The sequence below is a fragment of the Muscardinus avellanarius genome, assembly GCF_963383645.1.
Source record: "Muscardinus avellanarius genome assembly, chromosome: 12".
Classification (NCBI taxonomy): Eukaryota; Metazoa; Chordata; class Mammalia; order Rodentia; family Gliridae; genus Muscardinus; species Muscardinus avellanarius.
In genome coordinates, this window is record NC_137798.1 from 60,294,698 (window position 1) to 60,318,501 (window position 23,804).

Sequence of the window (23,804 nt, forward strand, 5' to 3'; positions counted from 1 at the left end):
TATTTTTGTGTGTGTGTGTGTGTGTGTGTGTGTGTGTGTGTGTGTGTGTGTGTGTGTAGAGAGAGAGAGAGGCAAATGGGGAAAGCATATAGGAAGGTTTTTTTGTAAGGGAATATTTCAAAACAAGAAAACAAGTTATGGGAGGCTGAGATTGGCTTTTAGAGTTAAGATTATAGGTTTTAAAATATTGCACTCAAAATGCATTTCAACATGAACCTAGACCTTGAGTCTACATGCACAGTTCTCAAGATTGCAGTGCTGCAGAGAGGGCTGCAGGTCCGCTGCTGCCTTGTCTGTCCTCGTCTCAGTGCCACCTTTGCATGCTTTTGAAGGCCTTTCACACTCTGACCCCCTTTCCTTATTTTATATAAAATATATTGATTATTCAGGAGTAAATATTTTTTAACCAGGAACCACCTTAACTGTCCATTGTTTTCTTTTTTTGTGGTACTGGAGATGAAACCCAGGGGCAACCTATCTCAGAGCTACATCCCCAGCCCTATTTTTTTATTCTTTATTTTGAAACATGGTCTCACTGAGTTGCAAAGACCTCACTAAGTAGCTGAGACTGTCCACAAACTGCCATCCTCCTCTCTCAGCCTCACAAATGCTGGGATTTCAAGCACACTCTACCACACCTGGCTGACTCTCCATTTAATTGTTGATAAAATAATATGACAGAGGAAAAGGTGAAATTATCAGTCAATTGTACCACCACAATGAAACATCTAGAAAAGTCAGTTTGCCCATGATACATAATACTTCATAAGTAATTTGTGCTACCTTTTGTCCTCAAATGTATAGCATTTGAAACTGTACCTACCGTCTGTTGCCTACACTTCTGAACAATTAGTGCCAATGTCTTCTTCACCCTAATTGGTGTTAATGTTTGAAAGACATAAGCTTAAACTCAAATGAATCACTGACAAAGTGCTTAGAAGGTGGTGGTTGGCCTTCATGGAAAACTAATTTTTTTGTGTGTCTGGTACTAGGGATTGAACTCAAGGGCACTCTACCTCTGAGCTATATATACCCCTGCCTTTTTTATTTTTTGAAACAAGGTCTTACTAGGTTGCCAAGAGTCTTGCTAAGTTGTTGAGGCTGTCCTCAAAACTGCGGTCCTTATCTCAGCCTCCCAAGTACTGATTACAGGCATGTATCACATTGTCCAGCTATTTAATCTTAGTAAAGCAATGTTATTGAAGGTAGACACTTTTTTTTTGCGGATCTGGGGATAGAACCCAGGGGCATTCGACCTCCAAGCTACACCCCCTGCCCTATTTTTTATTCTTTATTTTGAAATCAGGTCTCACTGAGTTGCAGAGGGGCTCACTAAGTAGCTGAGGCTGTCCATGAACCATGATCCTCTGGTCTCAGCCTCCCAAATGCTGGGATTACCATGGCTGGCTGATACCTTTTTTATTTTCAGAATTCTGCCAAATGAAACAAAAACTGTCAGTAACAAAATAATCAGTATTTCAATGCCATGCAGCCTTCTGGCTCTATAAAATATCTGAGGACAGTCTTTCAGCACTGATGTCTGTGAATCGGGTGCGATGCCAGAGCCAGAGATACAGAAATGAAGGCAAATCCCAGTCTGAGGAGCTGAGAATCCAGGGGTGATCTTGGAGGATTCATTAGTATACCCATCACTAGTTATCTAGGTAAGAGTATTTTAGGATAGCTGCTGGTGGGAATTATAGACCAGTCTTGGGACATTTTAAAGGGCAATGTGATAAGACTTTTAAAATATTTTTCAAAATTGTAGTGTTGGAGAGTGAGGCTATTGAGGTGTGTGAAGAAATGGAATATTTTTCCTCTTTGCTCTCCTGCTGGGTAAAGGCACTTTTATTGCCTGTCACTGATTAGCAGATACTGATGTGTTGCCATTGAGTAAACTTGATTTATATGCGCTCAACAAAGGTTTTTTTGTAATTTTTTTCTTGAAATTGTATTTTTTCATTGACTTAATAATGACAAATCTAATGTGTGTAATTATCTATGCATTTTAAGTTAAACTGCCTAAAATGTGATTTGAGACATGCATTCGTATTATGAACTGTAAGCAATCTGAGATGTTGTTAGGTTTTATCACCTGCTGCTGTATTTGTAAACAAAAAAAATGTTGCTTTAAGAAGTAATTATAATTAGGAATAGGCTATGATGTGATACTTGATATTTTTAAGATAAACTTGTTTGCTTTTGTGTATTATATCTGAATGCTTTAAAAAAAAAAAGTATGTATTTTCAGGTTTTGTGGTTTCCCCATGTATTTTATTATCCAGGCCCAATTCTGGACTCCCCTGAGCAAATCCAGAGCCGAATTAAGTGCAAATTTATTGTCGTAAAGAAAATAAGGCCCTGAGAGACCTCTTTGACACACTACCTAAAGAATTCAAATAGTCTGCTTGGGAAAAGTCTCTTCCTCCTTGAATCCCTTTCAGCAACTTGGTGTCCATGGTTAAGACTGCCTCTGTGAGGCCACTCTTAAAATTAGGTTATCTGGATATCCAGAAATCAGGGGGCCTTCCCTGTGCTCCTGCCCCCATCCCCACTTGCTGTTACAGACAACAGCTACTTCTGTGTGATGCCTACACTTAGCCCGGTGTAGTTGGCCATTTCCTTCCCACAGGAGTTGCTTGCTACCCTTTCTCAGAACTCCAGTGCCAATTGTGTTGAGAATAAATGAATAATTTGTAGTACATTCTACTTTGGGGAGATATTGAATTATTTTTCATCTTATTTCACATCCCCTGCAAGTGCTCACCTAAAACGAGACTAAGAAAGTGAAAATACAAGACCCCTCTGGAACAACCAATTTTTAAAAACCACCTAGTATAGCTGGGAATGATAATGTGTGCCTGTAATCCAGGTCTGGGGAGCCTGGAGGTCAGCCACAGCAATTTAACAAGATCCTCAGCAACTCAGTGAGACCCTGTTTCAAAATAAAATAGAACCGGGAGTGTAGCTCAGGTAGAATGCCCCTGGCTTTAATTCCAAGTACAAGAGCAAACCCCCTTTGTAGATGACCATGTCTTAAATCATAATTACAAGTTCCCAAGTATAATAGAACTTAAGCCGTCTAGGATTCTAAGCTATACTCAAGTGTTAGCTACCACATAAGGAAGAAGGGGAAATTCTTGCTGTGGCTATGTTTTATATCAGACCTTGTTTTACTTAATGGTTTTTTGTTGTGTGTCTAGACAGAGATTCTGGGAATTGAACCGAGGGGCATTAAACCTCCGAACTTTGCCCCAAACCTATTTTTTTATTTTGACACAAGGTCTCGGGTTGATGAGATTCTGTGTGCTTCTACACTATTTGTTCAACTCAGGGCTTTAGCAGAAATAGCTACTAACCAGTTGACATGCGCTATCCCATGTATGCCTCACAATAGTCTAAGAAAGTTGGGTTCTTATCCTCATAAATGATAAAACTGAGACCAGAGGTTGTAGAGGTCATGGTAGTTTGTTTTTTGGGTTTTTTTGTTTTTTTTTTTTGGTGGTGGTACTGGGTGGAACCCAGAGGCCATCTACCTCCAGGCTATATTCCCAGACCATTTTTATATTTTATTTGGAAACAGGGTCTCACTAAGTTGCTGAGAGCCTCACTAAGTAGCTGAGGCTGGCTTTGAACCCGTGCGATCCTCCTGTCTCAGCCTCCCAAGCGCGGGGATTACAAGCGTGCACCACCACGCCCGGCTGAGGTCATGGTAGTTTCTGTTGTGGAACTAGATTAAAATCCTGGGTGTGACTCATCAACCCTAACAGGGTTGTTTTCCAAGAACAGTGTCTCCATATTGCATGTCTTTCACATGGCTGCCTTAGTGCTGTGCTTCCAAAACTGCCCAGAAAGAGTCGTGTGTGTGTGTGTGTGTTTTACTGAGGATTGAACCAAAAGTGTTCTACCTTCAAGCCACACCTCCAGTCCTATTTTATTTTGAAACAGGGTCTTGCTAAGTTGCTGAGGCTCAAACCTGGCGATCCTCCTATCTCAGCCTCCCAAGTGCTGGGATTACAGGTGTACACCATCATGCCCAGTTCATGTAACATTTACTGAATATTATATAGCAAACTTACACATTTTGTGTTTCATTGAGTGTTCACAAAAAAAAAAAAGAGCTGGTGTTTTAAATGCCTGGTGAATAATGAGTAATCACAGTCTAGAGAGTGCTAATTTAGAACTTTAAAGTTGTGCTTTCACAAAGGCAAATAATGTCAAAGGTGTAGGAGTTGAGAGTAGGTTTAAGATACGGTTGTGTGAATTGTAAAAGGTAGCAGATGATCAGACCACTAGCTCCAGTGCAGTTGCCTATTACTGGAGCTGCAGTAGCAGCTAGACAAGGGTGTCAGAGAAGTGGAGACAGAAGAGGGCTCTGTTAGCAGGTGGGCAGCCAAGATGTGCATGAACTGGACAGGCTGTGGGAGAGTCGGAGGGAAGCTCTGCCGGGTGTGGCTTGGCGGTTCTTTTATTAAACTTACCCTTGAAGGACATGCTGAGTTACAGCATCTCAGCTGTTGCTTGGTTAAGTGCACTGTACAGAATATCAAGTACTAAACTTCGTGAACAACCAGGGGTATTCTACCCCCAGGCTACACCCAGCCCAATATTATTTCCCTTGCTTGCTTGCTTGCTTGCTTGCTTTCTGTCTTTCTGTCTTTAGCACTTTGAATTGAATCCAGGAGCGCTCTACCTCTGACCTACACCCCAGCCTTATTTATTGTTTGTTTGTTTGTTTGTTTGTTTGTTTGTTTTGGTGGTCAGTGCTGGGGATGGAACCCAGGGACAGTGTACCTCTGAGCTACCCCCCCTCAGCCCTCTTTTTTTAGTCTTTTTATTTATTTATTTATTTATTTTTATTTTTGTGGGTCTGGGTATGGAACCTAGGGGCATTCAACCAACCTCAGAGCTACACCCCCTGCCCTAGTTTTTATTCTTTATTTTGAAACAGAGTCTCACTAAGTTATGGAGGGCCTCACTAAGTAGCTGAGGCTGTCTACGCACCACAATTCTACTGTCTCAGCCTCCCGAATGCTGGGATTATAAGCATGTGCCACCAACCCGGCTAGTCTTTTTATTTTTGAAACAGGGTCTCACTAAGTTGTGGAGGGCCTCACTAAATAGCTAAGGCTGGTCTTGAACCTGTGATCTTCCTGTCTCAACCACCCAAGTACTAGGATTACAAGTGTACACTACTACACCTTTCTTTTTTTTCTTTTTATTTATTTATTTATTTTTCAGTATTGGGGATTGAACCCAGGAGCATTCTACCCCTGGGCTCTATCTCTAGCCCTGTTTTCTTTATTTTGAAACAGGGTCTCACTCAGTTGTAGAGGGTCTCACTAATTAGCTGAGGCTGGCCTCAAACACATGATCCTCCTGCCTCAGCCTCCCAAGTACTGGGATTACAAACCTTCACCACCAAGTTCAGCTTCCAGTTTTTATTATGAAATAAGGTCTTGCTAAATTGCTGAGGCTGGCTTCAAACCTGTGATCCTCCTGTCTCGGCCTCCCAAGCACTAGGATTACAGACATGTGCCACCACACCAAACTGACCTGGATTGCTTCTTGGAGGCCCAAAGAAATCTATATTTTATTTAAAAAATGGAAGCCGGGCATAGTGGCATATGCTTGTAATTCCAGTATTTGGGGGACTGAGACAGGAGTAATGCAGGTTTGAAGCTAGCCTCAGCACCTTAGGCTCTCAGCAATTTAGTGAGGCCGTTTCCAAATAAAAAAATAAAATAGTTCTGGAGGTAGAAGGCCCCCGAGTTCCATCCCCAGTACTATTACCCACACCCACAAAAAAAAGACCAAACTATGTAACTAATAATAAGGACTTGCCTGAGCTTTTTTTTTTTTTTTCAATATAAGTAGGATGAAGAAGCCCAGTACTTGGGAGCCTGACATGGAAGGTTCAAAGCCAGCCTTGGCAATGTAGCACAGCTTTCAGCAATCTGGTGAGAACCCATTTCCAAGTGAAGAAATACATCAGGTTGGGGGTTATCTTGGAAGTAGAAAGCCTCTGGATTCAATCTTCAGTACAAAAAAAAAGTAGGATAAAGAAGCTAGGCGTGGTGACGTGCACTTGTAATCCCAGTACTCCCAGTACTTGGGAAGCTGGGACAGGAGGATCACAGGTTTGAAGCCAACCTCAGCAACTTAGACCCTCTGCAACTTAGTGAGACCCTCTTTCCAAATAAAATGTAAAATAGGTCTGGGGACGTAGCTCAGAGGTAGAAGGCCCCTAGGTTCCATCTCTAGTAACACACACACACACACACACACACACACACACACACGTGGGATGAAGATTAATGTGAACCAGGAAATATCTCTTAAACTTCACAAGATTACTCTTCTGAAATGTGGTAATAAGTGCCCACCTCTGGTAGATCTGTAATAGAAATCTGATCAGATTCTAGAAGGCAGCCTATTCATGGGTCAGGGAGTGAAACTGGGCGTTCACAGGGCAGGGATTTTGTTTTGAGTTTGGAGTTCTGGAGTGTGAAGTAGAGCAACTTACTAGCTTCTTGTGCTCAATGGTGTTCACAGGACCTACTGAGGAAAAACAAGAACATTGTTTCTTCTGGCCAGTAACCTGTGGTGTGAGTTCCTATAGCCAACAGAGTGTACATCGAGCTGGTCATGGAGCACATGCCTGTAATCCCAGCACTAGGGAGGCTGAAACAAAAGGACTACAGGTTCCAGGCCAACTCAGCAACTTAGCAAGAACTTTTTTGGTTTTTTTTGTTTTTTTGTTTTTGTTTTGTGTGTGTGTGTGTGTGTGTGTGTGTGTGTGTGTGTGTGTTACTGGAGATGGAACCCAGGAGCCTTCTACTTCCAATTATACCCCCAAACCTATTTTATATTTTATTTGGAGACAGGGTCTCACTAAGTTGCTGAGAGCTTCAGTAAGCTGCTGAGGCTGGCTTCGAACCTGTGATCCTCCTGTCTCAGCCTCCTAAGTACTGAGATTAAAATTGTGCTTCACTGTGCCCGGCTTGAGACCCTGTTTTGAAATAAAAAAAAAAAAACTAAAAAAAGCTGGCTGGTGGTATAGCTCAGAGGTAGAATGCCCCTGGGTTCAATTACTAATACCCCCCCCAAAAAAGAATATATATTTAAGATGGTGTCCATGTTTTCTTTTAAAAAATCAGATTGTTAGTCTTGAGAGGGAAAAGTTATATAGTATGTTATATAAAAAGTTATATAGTATGATGAAGATATCAAACACTGAGGTTACATTATAAGTGGTCATGCTTCCTAGTTTGCCTGGTACAATTTTGGTTTATATTTTCCAAAAGTAATTATTAATAATACACCCTTTCATTCTCAAAAGTATCCTGGTTGAAGATTGTGTTTATTTCCAGAGAGAGAGGAGAAAAAAAAAAAAACCAAAAAACATTTAAGCCAAGCATGATGGCGCACACCTGTAATCCCAGTACTTGGGAGGCTGAAACAAGAGGATCAGAGGTGTAAAGCCAGCCTCAGCAACTTAGTGAGAGAGACCTGTTTCCAATAAAAAATAAAAAGAGTTGGGGTGTATTGGAGATAGAATGCCCTGATTTCAATCCCTAGCAACATACACACACTTTTTTTTTTTTTTTTTTTTGGGGGGTGGTACTTACTGGGGTTCCTGGAAGCCCTTCTACCTCCGGGCTACACTCCCAGACCTATTTTATACTTTTTATTTGGAAACAGGGTCTCTTAAGCCAGGGAGGCTGGCTTCGAACCTGCGCGATCCTCCTGTCTCCTCTTCCCAAGCGCGGGGATTACAAAAGCGTGCGCCACCACGCCCGGCTACACACACACATTTTAAAATCATAGAGGCTAACCTTCAATTCACATGTATTAATTAAGGCATTACTCACTCTACCTCTTATAAAAGTGAAGAAAAGCATCCAGGTCACTTCACTGCATCCACTCTCTGGTTAGTAAGTCTCAGTAGCAAGTTGGAGAGTCTCGGCAGTCCTCAGACTGGAAGCCATGTTGTTGTGGGACAGATGCTAGACAGAGAAGGAGCTTGTCCTTCTCCGGGTCTCTCTTCAGGAGTATGCCTCATGGACCCAGCTGGGACTGTTTTTCTCCCGCGTCAGAATGCAATTTCCTTTACCGCTGCTCCAAGTTTGTTTTTGTTTTGTTTTATTTGCAGTTTAATCCTCTTACAAAATGAGTTGCTCCTAAAATGATGTCCAGTTTTCTTGGGTCTCAGTGGCTGCTGCATACAAACGTTACCAGATCTGTGGTATAATTGCATCTTGTTTCCTCTGGCCCTGTGTGAGTTTCTGATTCACATGAAGAATGAAAGGGGGTCGGGCGTGGCACGCTTGTAATCCCAGCATTCGGGAGGCTGAGACTGGAGGATCGTGGTTCGCGGACAGCCTCAGCTACTTAGTGAGGCCCTCTGCAACTTAGTGAGACCTTGTTTCAAATAAATAAATAAATAAATAAATAAATAAATAAATAAATAAATAAATAAATAAATAAGGCAGGGGGTGTAGCTCGGAGGTTGAATGCCCCTGGGTTCCATCCCCAAACCCGCCAAAAAAAAAAAAAAAAAAAAAAAAGAATGAAAGGGGACCGAAGGGGACCAGATGGGATAGCACATGCCTATAATTCCAGTACTTTGGAGGCTGAGACAGAAGGATCACAGGTTAGAGGACAGCCTCAGCAAGTAGTGAGACTCATCTACCTACAGAGATCCTGTATCCAAATAAAAATAAAATAGGGCTGAGGTACTGTAGCTCAGAGGTACAGTGCTCTTGGATCCAATCCTCAGTATTGCACACACACACAAACGCAGGGAAAGTACATGTCCCCAACTTGTGGCAAAAGTTAATCTTGCACATAAATCATGGTGTAGTAACACATCTGTTCTCAGCGCGCTTTTAAATGGCAGCACAGTGGTTCTGAAGTTAGAATCAGAACCCAGGACTTGGGAGGCTGAGCCAGAAGGATCACAGGTGAGGCCCTCTGCAACTTAGTAGGACCCAGTTTCAAAATGAAGAATAAAAATTAGGGCTGGGGTATATCTTGGAGGTAGAATGCACCTGGGTTCAATCCCCAGTACTGAAAAAAAAGAAAAAAGGGTAGAAGTGTAGCTGTAGCTGTAGCTGTAGCTGGGAGGTAGAATGTCCCTAGGTTCAATCCCTAAGTACAAAACAAAACCACCAAAGTAGAAGCAGGTCATTGGAGAACAGTTTGCACAAAAAAAGGAGAACTTAAAATTTCAAATCTGAGTATTTGCCTCCAGCACCTTTCGTAGCAAAAAGACTTGGGAATCACATCTGACTTAAAAAACTACCACTTTCAAAAACCTTATACTCTTCTTATTTGGAAACAAGGTCTCACTAAGTGGCCGAGAGCCTCCCTAAATTATTGAGGCTGGCTTTGAACCTGCGATCCGCCCGTCTCAGCCTCCCAAGTACTAATGGAATTACAAGCGTGAGCCACTATGGCCAGCTCTGGCTTTAATTTTTTTTTTAAATTTATGCATGGGTGTATGGTACTGGGGATTGAAGCCAGGGACATTCTACCTCTGAGGTACACCCCAGCCCTTTTTTATTTTTTGTTTGGAAACAGGGTTTTGCTAGGTTGCTGAAAATCTCACTAAGTTGCTGAGGCTTTTTTCCAACTTGCAAGATATACCTAAGAGGTAAGCATTCACCACTTATGAAATATTAATGATGTATCAGCCTCCCCATGGCTTTGATCACATTCCCCGTGAGCCCTCCTAAGATCTTCGAGCAAGGCATAGAATTCAAGGTCTATGAAGTGCAGAGATCTTTCCCTCTCCCATCCTGGGCATGTCCGTGCTTTAAGGCACCTCTGAAATAACTTGTCTCAGGGGAAGAGAGTACAAGAGTAGTCTGTCCTTACCCCAAGCCATGCAGTTTCTGGCCATATATTCCAGATCAAATCCATACCGAGCTGTAATCCCAGTACTGGGGAGGCTGAGACTGGAGGATTGCAGGTACAGCCTCAGCAAAGTATGAAACTCTCAGCAACCTAGTTGTGCCAGTATGGGGAATAACCTAGGAAGATTTGGGAAAGCTCTGATTATTACTATATTTCAAAAGAAAATAATTGGTATATTTCAAAATAGTTGTGTCAAAATGGAGGCAGACATGGATAAAGGAAGGACCCGTTTTCGGCCTAACAACAGGCAGCTATTCCAGTGTAAATCAACCTAGCTCAAAGTACTTAACACGTCAATAGAGGAGAGCTAGGGCTTCCTCTTTCTAAAGACAGATCTACATGATCTAGGGGGGGATGGGGCAGGGTTTGACCTTGCCCTTTATGAAAGGAGACACCTTACCACACCTTGCTAGGGGAGGTACCTTACAGGGACGGCAGAGTCACGCGAACAAGATGGAGGTCATGGGTATAAAAAGGCCAAGTCCACGTGTAAGCCCTTTGGTGTACTCATTCGAGTCATCCCCTCATGCCATCTTGGCATGGGGCTGTATTTCTACTTTCTGTATTTCTATCTTTCTAATAAACTTCTTTAAATCTTCAGCAGATGTCCAAGCGATGAATACTTATTCTTAGCTTAGGACAAGAATCCACAGTTTTTCTGTTTGTCTGTCTGTGTGGTGGGGGGGGAGTACTTCTCCCCACGCATACACCACGCACCTTTCCTCCCCCCACCCCGCAACATATTCCTGCAACACTAGTGAGACCCTATTTCAAAACAAAAAAAATTTTTTTTTTTTTTTTGGTGGTACTAGGGGTAGAACCCAGAGGCTTTCTACCTCTGGGCTATACTCCCAGACTTTTTTTATATTTTATTTGGAAACAGGGTCACACTAAGTTGCTGAGAGCCTCACTAAGTAGCTGAGGCTGGCTTCAAACCCGTGCGATCCTCCTGTCTCAGCCTCCCAAGTGCAGGGATTACAAGCGTGCACCACCACGCCCCGCTCAAAACAAAAATTTAAAAGAGGGGGTTGGGGATATGGTTCAGTAGTAGAACATTTGCCTAGCATGCATGAGACTCTATTCAATCCTTAGTACCAAAAATAAAAAAATAAGGAAAGGAAAAGGCAAAGGAAAATGCCAGGCTAGGTGCCCCACACCTGTAATCCTAGTACTTGGGAGGCTGAAACAAGAGGATTGCAGATTCAAAGACAGCCTCAATGACTCCGCAAGGCTCTCCGCAACTTAGCAAGACCCTGTTTCCAAATGAAAAATAAAATAGGGCTAAGGGTCTAGCTGGGAGGTAGAATAGTCACGGGTTTGATCCCCGGTACAAAACAAACAAACAAAAATCCATATCCTGTTGGGGAATGGATTAGCAAAATTATGGGACTGGGTCTGTGAGTTTTAGAGAGAGAGAAGAGGGGCAGGCATGGGCTCTGCCCAGGGTGGGACCAAGTCCAGGGTAAGAATTGGACCTCTCAGTAGGAGTGTTCCCAACATTCCAGAGAGCAGCTCCACCCTGGAACAGCGTTCAGCAGGTTACCCCAGTGACGTCCTCAGTGTGCCTACAAACAGAACTTGCCTCTTGGCTGCCACAGCTGCACGGCTCCTTGCTGGGTAGGAGGACACATGAGCTATTCATTGCAGTCTCCAGCCCACTGCGAGCTCCAGACACCGCTCTCCCTGGCACCCAAGCTCCAGAATGCGAAGACTGTAGCTTGGGCTACAGGATAAGGTGTTTCTTGGAATGATCAGAGGAGGATCTGCACCTTGGACAGAGAGTGTTGAGAAGACTTTGACCTAAGACAAAGGGACAGAGCAGCCCTAAGATAGACAAGTAGCAGGCTCTAATCATTTGTGCAACCATCTAGCTCATCTTTGTGCTGTCAGGAGATGGGACTTTATTCCTGAGTTTACCGCTAAGGGTGAAATTAGAAAAACCCTTGACTGAATAATTTGGTTAGCTCATGCCCCTCAGCGGACTTCAGTCTCAGACTCTCTCTCTCTCTCTCTCTCTCTCTCTCTCTCTCTCTCTCTCTCTCTCTCTATCTCTATCTCTATCTCTATCTCTCTATCTCTCTCTGGTGGTACTGGGGATTGAGCCCAGGTGAACTCTGAACTACACCCCCAACCCATTTTTTTTATTCCTTTATTCTGGAACAGGGCCTCACTAAGAGTAGCTAAAGCTGGGTATGAACCTTCGATCCTCCTGCTTCGGCCTCCCAAGTAGGGGATTACAAGCGTGCGCCACCACGCCCAGCTCTTTTCTTGCTTCTTTTCTTTTTTTTTTTTCTCTTCTTCCTTTTTCTTTCTTTCTCTTTCTTTTTCCTTCCTTTCTTTTTTTTTTTTTTTTTTGGTGGTACTGGGGTTCCTGGAAGCCCTTCTTCCTCCGGGCTACACTCCCAGACCTATTTTATATTTTTGAAACAGGGTCTCTTACGCCAGCGCGGCTGGCTTCGAACCTGCGCGATCCTCCTGTCTCCGCCTCCCAAGCGCGGGGATTACAAGCGTGCGCCACCACGCCCGGCTTCTTTTCTTTTCTTTTCTTTTCTTTTCTTTTCTTTTCTTTTCTTTTCTTTTCTTCTTTTTCTCTGTGCTAGGGATTGAACCCAGGGCCTTGAATATGCTAGACAAGTGCTCTACTACTGAGTCCCAGTCCCAACCCTTTATCTTGCTTCTTGTTTTAAGTTTTCTTTTTCTTCTTACCCAGAAAAAGCAGAATGCTTATGTCTTATTAAAGGTATACAGAGAATTCCAGTTCAGCTGCTTGGTTTATAGATCCCATAGTACTCCCCCTCCCGTGTGTGTGTGTGTGTGTGTGTGTGTGTGTGTGTGTGTGTACACCTCAGTTCCCGGCACTGGTGGCAGCAGTTGCTGTATGGCATGGCGTAGCTCCCCATGAGTGCATCCATGGGTCTGTGCCCCAGCAGCAAAGCCAAACTAAAACTTAATGTCAGCCACTGCACTACTGTGGTGGCTCCATTCGGTTCAGAATATGAATCATGCACTCAGTGGAAGGAGTGGAAGGGCCTACAGAGGAGGTGTGGAGAGGGAGCGCTCTCATCATGGCAGCAGAGGCTGGAGGCTCCCAGGTGGTGCGGGCAGGCCTCCAGCAGGACCAAGACTTTGCTGTCCACTTTTACTGGCCTAAGTCAGGGACAGAAGGAACACAGCTCTGGCCGACTGGGGCGGTCTTCTGAGGCAATGGCAGCCACAGTACCTTCCTGGAGCTGAGAACTGAGCCCTCAGCACTGAGGCCCCAGCTGAGTACCCAGACTTTTTGAGTTTTCTATTTATTTGCTGTTTTTTTGTTTTTGTTTGTTGTTGTTCTTGTTGTGACTTGCTTTCTCTTATTTTAAGAGGCATAACACAAATATATATATATATATATATATATATATATATATATATTTTTTTTTTTTTTTTTTTTTTTTTTTGCGGGTCTGGGAATGGAACCCAGGGGCATTTGACCTCCGAGCTACACCCCCTGCCCTAATTTTTATTCTTTATTTTGAAACCGGGTCTCACTGAGTTGCAGAGGGCCTCACTAAGTAGCTGAGGCTGTCCGCGAATCATGTTCCTCCAGGTCTCAGCCTCCCGAATGCTGGGATTACAAGCATGCGCCACCACACCTGGCAGCATAACACAAATTACGTCTAACTGTAAACCACGTGCGATTAAACTGCCCAATCTGAGCCTGTAAGAACATGTGGCAGAAGCCACCGAAGTTTTTCCTTTTCACTGCCCTTCCATTCTTCCTGGCCAAAGCACCAAAACTGAAACGGGGACTTTGAAATGGGGGTTCTTGTCCAGTGGATCTCAATGAATGAATGAAGTCCAAGAACTAGGAAGGGTATAAAAACATGCACGTTTTATTTTTTAAGGGAAAGATAGAGGACAAAGCAGCTCTCCATCTTTGGGGGGCCCAAAAAAGAATGATCTTGAAGTCCTTGAGGAATGGGCATTTAAACCTTCTTGAGGTTTTCTGTTATTTTATGATTGGTCAGAATTGGGTTTTGGGGAACCAATGACTTGTGCACAATTTCAGTCCTTAATTTGAATGATTATCCTTGGGCTGGCCAGGAACTTGATTCCCATCAGTCTTTTGCCTTCTTGCTTACCTTTCCCAACCTCACAGAAAGGGGGATGCAGATGGCTTCTTTAATTCTTCCTGTTCCCAGGTCCTCTGTCCTGTCTCATCATCATTTTATTCCTGAGGCTGTCTTTGCACCTACAATTCTCCTGTATCCCAAGCACTAGGATTAGAGGTGTGAGCCAGCAGGCCCAGCTCATTTTATTTTATTTATTTTGAAACAGTGTCTAAGTTACCAAGAGTTGGCCTCGAATCTGTGATCCTGCTGTCTCAGTCTCCCTAGGACTGGCATTATAGATGTATGCCACCACGCACAGCACCCCATTTTTTGTTTTGAAACAGGATCTCACTAGGTTGCTGAAACTATCCTCAGCGTCTCGCAATCCTCCCGTGTCAGCCTCCCAAGTAGTGGGATTACAGGTGTGTACCACCACACCAAGCGACCCTTTTTATTTTGAAACATATTTTTGTTAAGTTGCTGAGACTTCAGGCATGTGCCACTGCACCCAGCTTCCACACAAAATTTAATAAGATCCTCCAACCCCAATTGTACAGGCTGCTAAATCTGAAATTGTCTGGGCAGGCCAGCATGCTGGACTTTCAAGAAGAGTCAGCATTGCTATTGAGGAAGTAGGAAAAAGTAGACGGAGAGGGCTGAGGGCCACAGTAGAAAAATCTCATTTCTTGAGAGGCAGCAGATGCTAACTTCCAAAACTCCAAAGAAGTGAGCATTAGATCAAAAAGCCTCCTGAGCCGGGTGTGGTGGCGCACGTTTATAATCCCCACATTTGGGAGGCTGAGACAGGAGGATCGCGCTGGTTCGGAGCCAGCCTCGCTGGCTTAAGAGACCCTGTTTCCAAAAAAAAAAGGTCTGGGAGTGAAGCCCGGAGGTAGAAGGGCTTCCAGGAACCCCAGTACCACCAAAAAAAAAAAAAAATAAAGCCTCCTGAAAGTGACCAAAGCTTCACAAAACTCTAGTTGTTCCTGCTGATAAGCAATCCCAGGAGAGTCCTGGAAACAGCATCTAGAACCCCGACTGAGAGAAAGAGACTCAAAGAAGGATACTCGGCAAATGCCAGGACACTACCGCTGAGACCCCAGCTGGAAAAGGAGATTCAGAAGTGTGTAAACCCCTAGACCAGCCACTCCAGCTGGGTTTTCCCACTCGGAAGCACCTCCTTTTTGGGAGTTTTCCTCTGTCTCGCAGATCATGTTGGCTTTGAGAGAAAGTGGTGTGTAATTGATGGCACTTGGCCCAGGCAACCCCCAGGGAGTGACCTGAAGGCATCTGCTGGTCATCAAGGTCGCTGGACTCTGGGAAGAAGCAGCTTGCAGCTGATGGCCGTGGCTTGGCCTACTCCCAAGTTGTGTTCAGAAGCCATTGCCTGCGAGGGCGTTTTGCCCCTATTTTTCTTTCCCCACTCCCTGCTCCCCTTTCTGCTGTCTGTGGGTGTCATTCTTTGTACTTTGTAGACAAGAACCCTGGAAAGGGAACGCCATTTCACTGTCTGAAATGCTCCAGTCTGAAAGCTCCAGTCTGGACACTCAACTAGGGTTTCTGTATTGCAGTCCTGAGAACAAATTGACCTTTCTTCAGAACACCTCAGTCTTTGTTCCGACGGCCTGATTCGATGAGGCTGGCTCCCACTCTGTTTACTCAACACATGCTAATTCGCCTGGCATGGTGGTGCAGGCTTGCAATCCCAGTACTTGGAAGGCTGAAATAGGAGGATCACAAGTTCAAAGCCAGCTTTGGCAACTTGGTGAGGCTCTCAGCGACTTAATGAGACCCAGTTTCCAAATAAGAAATGAAATAGGGCTGAGGGTGCAGCTTGGAGGTAGAATGACACACACACACCAAAAAAAAAAAAAAAAAAAATTAAATTAGTTTTTAATTTAAAACCTGTAATTTCAGTACTTGGGAGGCTGAGATAGGAAGATCTCGGGTTTGACACCAGCCGTAGCAACATAGGGAGGCCCCGTTTCTCCCTCCCTGGCTCCCGGCCTTCCTTTCTTCATTCCTCCCTTTCGTTCTTAACCAATCTCAGATTAAACTCAGGGACATTCTCTGAGTTTTAGCCTCCCCCTTTTTATTTTTTTATTTTGAAATAGGGCCTTGCTGTGTTGCTGGCCTCACACCTGTGATCCTCCTGTGTCAACCTCCCAACCTACTGGATTACAGTCAAGCATCCCTGTGCCTGGCTGAGGCCCTGTTTGAAAATGTTCAAAGAGCGAGGGATGTAGCTCAGTGGTAGAAGCCCGTGGGGTCTAATCACACTTGAAAATAAAACTCTTAATTTTATTTTTTGCATGCGTGCATGTGTGCATGTTTATGTCTTACTGGGAATGGAACTCGGGGGCATTATACCTCTAAGATACACTCCCAGTCCTGATTATTTATTTATTTATATTTAATGTGTGGGACTAAGGATTGAACCCAGAATCATTCCATCTCTGAGCTACACTCCCATATTTTACTTTTATTTTTATTTTGAAACAGGGTCTCCCTAGGTTGCTGGGGCTGTCTTCAAACCTGGGGTCCTCCTGTCCCAGCCTCCCAAATACTGAGATTACAAACATGCACTACCGTGTTGACTTTAAGGTTCATATGGTGACCCTTTCCCGTGAGGAAATAGAGTATTTTATAGTAGACTAGTCATACAAAAGGGAGTAATAGAAGGCAAAAAAAAATCTTTTACAGCAACATTTAGATGATTGTTTTTGATCAACCAACTAAGCGCCATAGTCCAGCCACATTGATACATAAAATCAACCATCACAGGCTTGCTTGTTCTATTGGCAGAGTAAAGGTCAGATGGAACCCCAACAGTGAATTACTCAGGACTGATGGTAACCCCAAGAGGGGTCTGCCTAGGTAAATAAACAGCACCTAGTTGGTGATGCCCCTGGCCACCCCATGCAAGTGTGGCCTTGGCCAGGAGAGGGCGCTGCCTCCCACCTGTATGACCCTCTGCCTGGGCACTCACAGGATGGAAGAGATTTTGATAGTATTTTCAACTAGCTATTTTTTGTAGCCCTTGATTTAGCTTAGCGCAGCCTTTGTTTGTGAGCTTCTAGTTTCACTATGGAGCCAAAGCACCTCGTCGCCAGTCCTTGGGCTTGTGCTCAGTACTGCAAGAGCCTAATGGAATGCTTTTGTCTGGCTTCCCCCATGCGTCCCAGCCGGCCACTCAGGCCGAGCCAAGCCACAGGGTTCCTCCAGGTCAGGCACACTCAGGCTCATGGTGGGGGGTGAGGTGGAGCAGGAAGAGGCTGGGACATTTGGAGACTGAGAGAAGAAACTGAGCTGGATGTGGTGGCACACACCCGTAATCCCAGTACTTGGGAGGCTGAGACAGGAAGATCACAGGTTGGAGGTCAGCCTCAGCAATGTAGTGAGATTCTCAGCAAGCTAGCCAGACCCTGTTTGGGTTCAATCACACACACACACACACACACACACACACACACACACACACACACACACGAAGAAGAAGAAGAAGAAGAAGAAGAAGAAGAAGAAGAAGAAGAAGAGAGAAGGAGAAGGAGAAGGAGAAGGAGAAGGAGAAGGAGAAGGAGAAGGAGAAGGAGAAGGAGAAGGAGAAGAAGGAGGAGGAGGAGGAGGAGGAGGAGGAGGGAACAGAAACTGGGAGGACCTCATCACTTCCAGGCAGCTGAGGAATCTTCCAGCAAAATACAGAGGACAGGTTTGGGAGTTTGTTCATTGTCCTGGGCTTGAGAGAGCACGCAGGCCCCTCCGGCAGCGCAACTCTGCCTAGCAGAGCAATCTGATCTAATCTGGATTCTTAATTAGAAATGGAGGTGCATAAGTATAGTTGTTCTCTAGTTTTCACTAATAATTAAAAGCTGCCTCCTCCGCTTCCATTTAATGACATCTTACATTTGTGCGGCGTGCGTCTTTGCAGAGGGCTCTCCCCTCCCGCAGCAATAGAGAAGGTATTAATTCCTTCCAGTTTACACCTGAGGAAACACAGACGGCAGGTGGTGTGCTGTGGCTCACCCGGGAGCCTGGGTGGGAGCTGAGCAGAGGCTGGGGCCTGATCCTAGCTGTGTGTTCTTTCTCTTATCTACACCACAGTCCTAACTCTCATACTGAATGCTGCGTCCAGCCTCCATTAAAACTGAATGTGAGCCGGGCGTGGCGGCGCACTCTTGTAATCCCTGCGCTTGGGAGGCTGAGACAGGAGGATCGCACAGGTTCGAAGCCAGCCTCAGCTACTTAGTGAGGCTCTCAGCAACTTAGTGAGACCCTGTTTCCAAATAAAGTATAAAATAGGTCTGGGAGTATAGCCCGGAGGTAGAAAGCCTCTGGGTTCCACCCCTAGTACCACCTAGAAAAAATAAAAATAAAAAATAAAACTGAATGTGAGCCGGGCGTGGCAGCACACGCTTGTAATCCCCGCGCTTGGGAGGCGGAGACAGAGGATCGCGCAGGTTCAAAGCCAGCCGCGCTGGCGTAAGAGACCCTGTTTCCAAATAAAAATATAAAAATAGGTCCGGGAGTGTAGCCCAGAGGTAGAAGGGTTTCCAGGAACCCCCGTACCACCAAAAAAATAAATAAATAAATAAATTTCAGGAAAGCTGCCACACAGCAAGTGCGTCTTCTGCGACCAATACTCCAAACATAGGCTCTTTTTTATTGTACTGGGGATGGAACCCAGAGGCATTCTACCTCTGAGCTAGACCCCCAGTCTCGTTTTATTTATTTATTTTTGGTGATACTAGGGATTGAATGCAGGGGCACTCTACCTCTGAGACATACCCCCCAGTCCTATTTTATTTTTTTATTTATTTACTTATTTTTGGTGGTACTGGGGGTGGAACTCAGGGGCATTCTACTTCTGAGTTACACCCGCAACCCTATTTCATTTTTAATTTTGAAACCAAGTCTCACTAGATTGCTGAGGTTAGCAGCAAACCTGCTATCCTCCTGTCTCAGCCTTCCAAGTACTGAGATTTCAAGCATGAACCATCACACCCAGTTCTTATTTTTACTTTTGCATTTATTTATTTATTTATTTGTTTATTCATTCATTCATTTATTTATTTTACCAGGGATTGAACTTAGAGGCATTCTTCCTTCAAGCTATACCCCAAGCCCAATTTTATTTCTTATTTGGATACAGGGTCTCACTAGGTTATTGAGAGTCTCACTACCTGCTGAAGCCTCAAACTTGTGACCCTTCTGTCTCAGCCTCCCAAGTTCAGAGTACTGAAACCCCCGTTTCAGTACTAGGGGTAGAACCCAGAGGCCTTCTACCTCCAGGCTACACTCCCAGATATATTTTATATTTTATTTGGAAACAGGATCTTGCTAAGTTGCTGAGAGCCTCACTATGTAGCTGAGGCTGGCTTCAAACCTGTGCGATCCTCCTGTCTCAGCCTCCGTTCCAAGTGCGGGGATTACAAGCGTGCGCTACCATGCCCAGCTTATTTCTTTATTTTAAAACAGGGTCTTGCTAAGTTGCTGAGGGGGTCTTAAACCTGCAATCCTCCTGTCTCAGCCTCCCAAGTACTAAAGTTACAACCTGTGCCACCACACCTGCCTAACACATGCTCTTTTTGTGTCCAGAAAGCAAAAAAAAGGGAAACACCCAAGCAGGAGAGGCCAGTGCAGCAAACACCTTAGTCAAGTGGCAAAGTTCACCTTCCTGTCTCATGGTTAACAGACAATGGCGCTAACACTATCCTTTTTTGGGGGGAGGTAGGTACTGGAGATTGAATCCAGGGATGTTCTACCTCTGGACCATTCTCCAGCCCTTTCTATTATTATTATTATTATTATTTGCAATACTAAGGATTGAACCCATACCTATTCTACCTCTGAGCTACACCCCCATACCTATTTTTTATTCTTTATTTTGAAACAGGGTCTCACTAAGTTGTGGAGGACCTCACTAAGTAGCTGGCCGTGAACCTGTGATCCTCCTGTCTCAGCCTCCCAAGTACTGGGATTACAAGCCTGTGCCATCATGCTTGGCAGGGTTTTTTTTGTTTTGTTTTGTTTTTGTGGTATTGGGGATTGAACCGAGGGACATTCTACCTCTGAGCTACACCCCCAGATCCTTTTAGTTTTTTTTTTTTTTTTTTGGTGGTACTGGGGTTCCTGGAAGCCCTTCTACCTCCGGGCTACACTCCCAGACCTATTTTATATTTTTATTTAGAAACAGCGCGCGGCTGGCTTCGAACCTGCGCGATCCTCCTGTCTCCACCTCCCAAGCGCGGGGATTACAAGCGCGCGCCACCACGCCCGGCATGATCCTTTTAGTTTTTGAAAAAGGTTTTCTTAGGTTGCTGAGAGTCTCAGTACATTGCTGAAGTTGGCCATGAACTTGCAATCCTCCTCTCTCATCCTCCCAAGTACTAGGATTCCAGGTCTGTGCTACCACACTCAACTACATTATCTTGTAGGAAAAATAAGAAACCCAACTCCTTCATCCCAAAGATGCAGATGGTATCTCCAGACAAGAAAGAGGTGAAGCACGGACCACACTGAAGCTTCTCAAAACTGCTTAGCAAGACTCTTAGCAACTTAGTGAGAAACTGCTTGCAAACAAAACTAAAATAGGGCTGGGGGTGTAGCTCAGAAGTAGAATGCCTCTGGGTTCAGTCCCTAGCACCACAGACACACACACACACATACACACACAGCCTAGTTGGATAGCTAGGTACAATTGCACATGCTTATAATCTTAGTACTTGGGAGGCGGAAACAGGAAGATCGCAGGCTCAAGTTTAACCTCAGCAACTTAGTACAACCCTGCTTTAAAAAAAATTAAAAGGGCTAGGAGTATAGTTTGGAGATAGAATGCCCCTAGGTGTGATCCCTAGTACTACCAAAAATAAAAAATAAAATTAAGCTGAGTGTAGTGGTATGTACATGCCTGTAATACAAGTATTTGGGAGGCTGAGACAGGAGGATTATGGGTTTAAGGCTAGTCTTATCAACTTAGAGAGACCCTGTTTCCAAATTTAAAATAAAATAGACTGGGGGTTTAACTTGGAATGTCCTTGGGTTCAATCCTCAGCACCATATACAAACAAACAAAAATAAATAAAAATTAAATTTAAAAAATGTCACGGCTGGTGCTAGTGAAGTAATAAATGAAAACAGATTTTCTTTTCCCCAAAGTACACCTGCTGCTCATTAGCTTCTTGCTTCTTGCAAAACCAGGGTGCTGGAAAAGTCTTAAGGGACAATAGTATATCATGTTATTATTATTTATATTTTGGCACTGAGAATGGAACCCAGGGGCATTCTACCTCCCAGCTACACCCCCAGCTCTATTTTTTTCATTTTTTATTTTGAAACAGGGTCTCACTGAGTTGCAAAGGGCCTCACTAAGTAGCTGAGGCTGTCCACGAACCATGATCCTCCTATTTCAGTCTCCCAAATGCTGGGATTACAAGCGTGCGCCACCATGCCCCACTCGCTGTTATTTATTTACTTATTTTGTGGTATTGGACATTGAAGCTAGGGGCATGTTACCTCTGAGCTACACCCCCAGCCCTATTTTACTTTTTATTTTGAAACAGTCTCACTAAGTTACTGAGGCTATACTTGAATTTGTGATCCTCCTGTCTTAGTCTCCCGAGTACTACGATTATAGGCATGTGCAACCATGTCCAGCTTCTCTCTATCTTCTGTATCAGTGATTCAGTCTTGCTTTCGTCCCACATTCCAGCTCATAGGTGAAAGAGTGAGAATTCTGAAAGACACTTGGATGGATAGCTCCTTTCACACTGTCTCCCCCTACCTGGCCTTTGGAGGAGCCAGGCCCCTTTTCTCTTCCCAATGGTCAGAGAGACATGGGTTTGCATGGCTGTACTTTGCACCTTTCCACGACCCAGTGAAGCTGTCAGAAGTCTGGCAGGCTGGGCCATAAGGCACGCTACGTTGGTGAGTGGAAACAGAGGACAGGACTGAGCCAGAGCAATGTTCTTTAGTGTCTGGAGAGTCCTGAGGGCAGCGAGATTCCTTGGGACCTGACTGCATAGTTGGAGCCCAACACTGGCAGTGGCAATACTCAAAGCCAGGGAGATGGCACAAAGATGTTCATTATGGCATTGTCATTATAGAAAAAAGTAGGAAATAACAGAAGCTTCCAGCCACAGGAAGTGTTAAATTATCTCATCACAGTACTTGGGAGGCTGAGATAGGAAGATCTCAGCAGATTCTAGGCCAGCCTCAGCAACTGAGTGGGACCCTCAGTAACGTAATGAGATCCTGACCCTACGAAAAACAAAGAAGCCGGGCGTGGTGGCGCACGCTTGTAATCCCCGCTCTTGGGAGGCAGGAGGATCGCACAGGTTCAAAGCCAGCCTCGCTGGCTTAAGAGACCTGTTTCCAAATAAAATATAAAATAGGTCTGGGAGTGTAGCCTGGAGGTAGATGGGTCCCACCCCCAGTACACCCCCCCCAAAAAAAAAAGAGAGAAGAAAAGGAAGAAGAAGAAGAAGAAGAAGAAGAAGAAGAAGAGGAGGAGGAGGAGGAGGAGGAGGAGGAGGAGGAGGAGGAGGCGGCGGCTAGGAATGTACTTCGAATACCTCCAGATTTAATCCCCAGTTTTAAAAAATTATATCATCATATAACATGGGTTATCTACACAGCCAGGATGAGGCAACTCTGTTAGCCAACATAGAAAGAGGGCTGGACCATATTGTTTTACCATAAAGGCAGGAGGCGGGGGACACAGTTCAGGGATAGAATGCTCACCTAGCGTTCACAAGGCCCTGGGTTCAATCCATGGCACCACAAAGCAACAACAACAAAGGTGGTGCACACTTGTAATCCCAGCATTTGGGGGGCTGAGATGGGAGGGTCAGGATTCGGGGACAGCCTCAGCTACTTAGTGAGGCACATTGCTCATACAAATAAAGAATAAAAAATAGGGCCTGGGGTGTAGCTCAGAGGTAGAATGCCCCTGGGTTCCATCCCCAGTACTGAAAAAAAAAAAAAAAATCAAGCAAGTTGGAGGAGACTCTGATTCATTCCACTTACAGATTAGAACAAGCTGAATGTACGCACTTCCACAAGCTAGAGTTCATTAACTGAAGGGAAGGATGTGCTCTAAACTGCTATCACGTTGTCTCTGGGCAAGGGGGTGGACATGGGGGATGAGGGGGAACGTTCCAACCTCGCCGCAGTCACATGTGTATTATTGACGAGGCACCAGCAGTTCCTCCCCACAGGGGGTGGGGCTCATCTGGGGATGGGGTCAGCACAGCCAGAGGCCCCGGGTGAGTTAGGACCACGGGCTCCGAAGGAGACCCTCACACTCTGAGACTTGGCAGAGAAGCTGTGAGCTCCCGACAGGGCATTATAGGCCCCCCACCCCTTTTTGTATTTCCTCTTTGGAGTCATGCGTTCCCGGTTCCTGTTGGGTGACTTCCAACCCCAGGATGGGGAAACAGGAGTCAGCTGGGCCCAGGTCTTGGGAAGGCCTTCTATTTCCCTTGGTACTCATATCTTAAAGTTCTCTTTCAGAACCCCAAGCAAGTTCAAAGCGCTTCAGTATCTTAGGCCCTGTTTCAATATAAAAAATAAAATAAGGTTGAGAGTGCAAATTGGAGGTAGAAAGCCCCTGGGTTCAATCCTCAATTTAAAAAAAAAATTTTTTTTTTTAAATTGGGAACATGGCCAAATAGCTTCACATTCTTCCCTAATCAGCAGCAGGAGGACTGGTTAGGAGGCAGTTGGTTAAAATAAATAATCTAGGTAAGAGTTAGTGAGGGTTGGAACTGAGCCAGGACCACAGTGCCCGGCAGG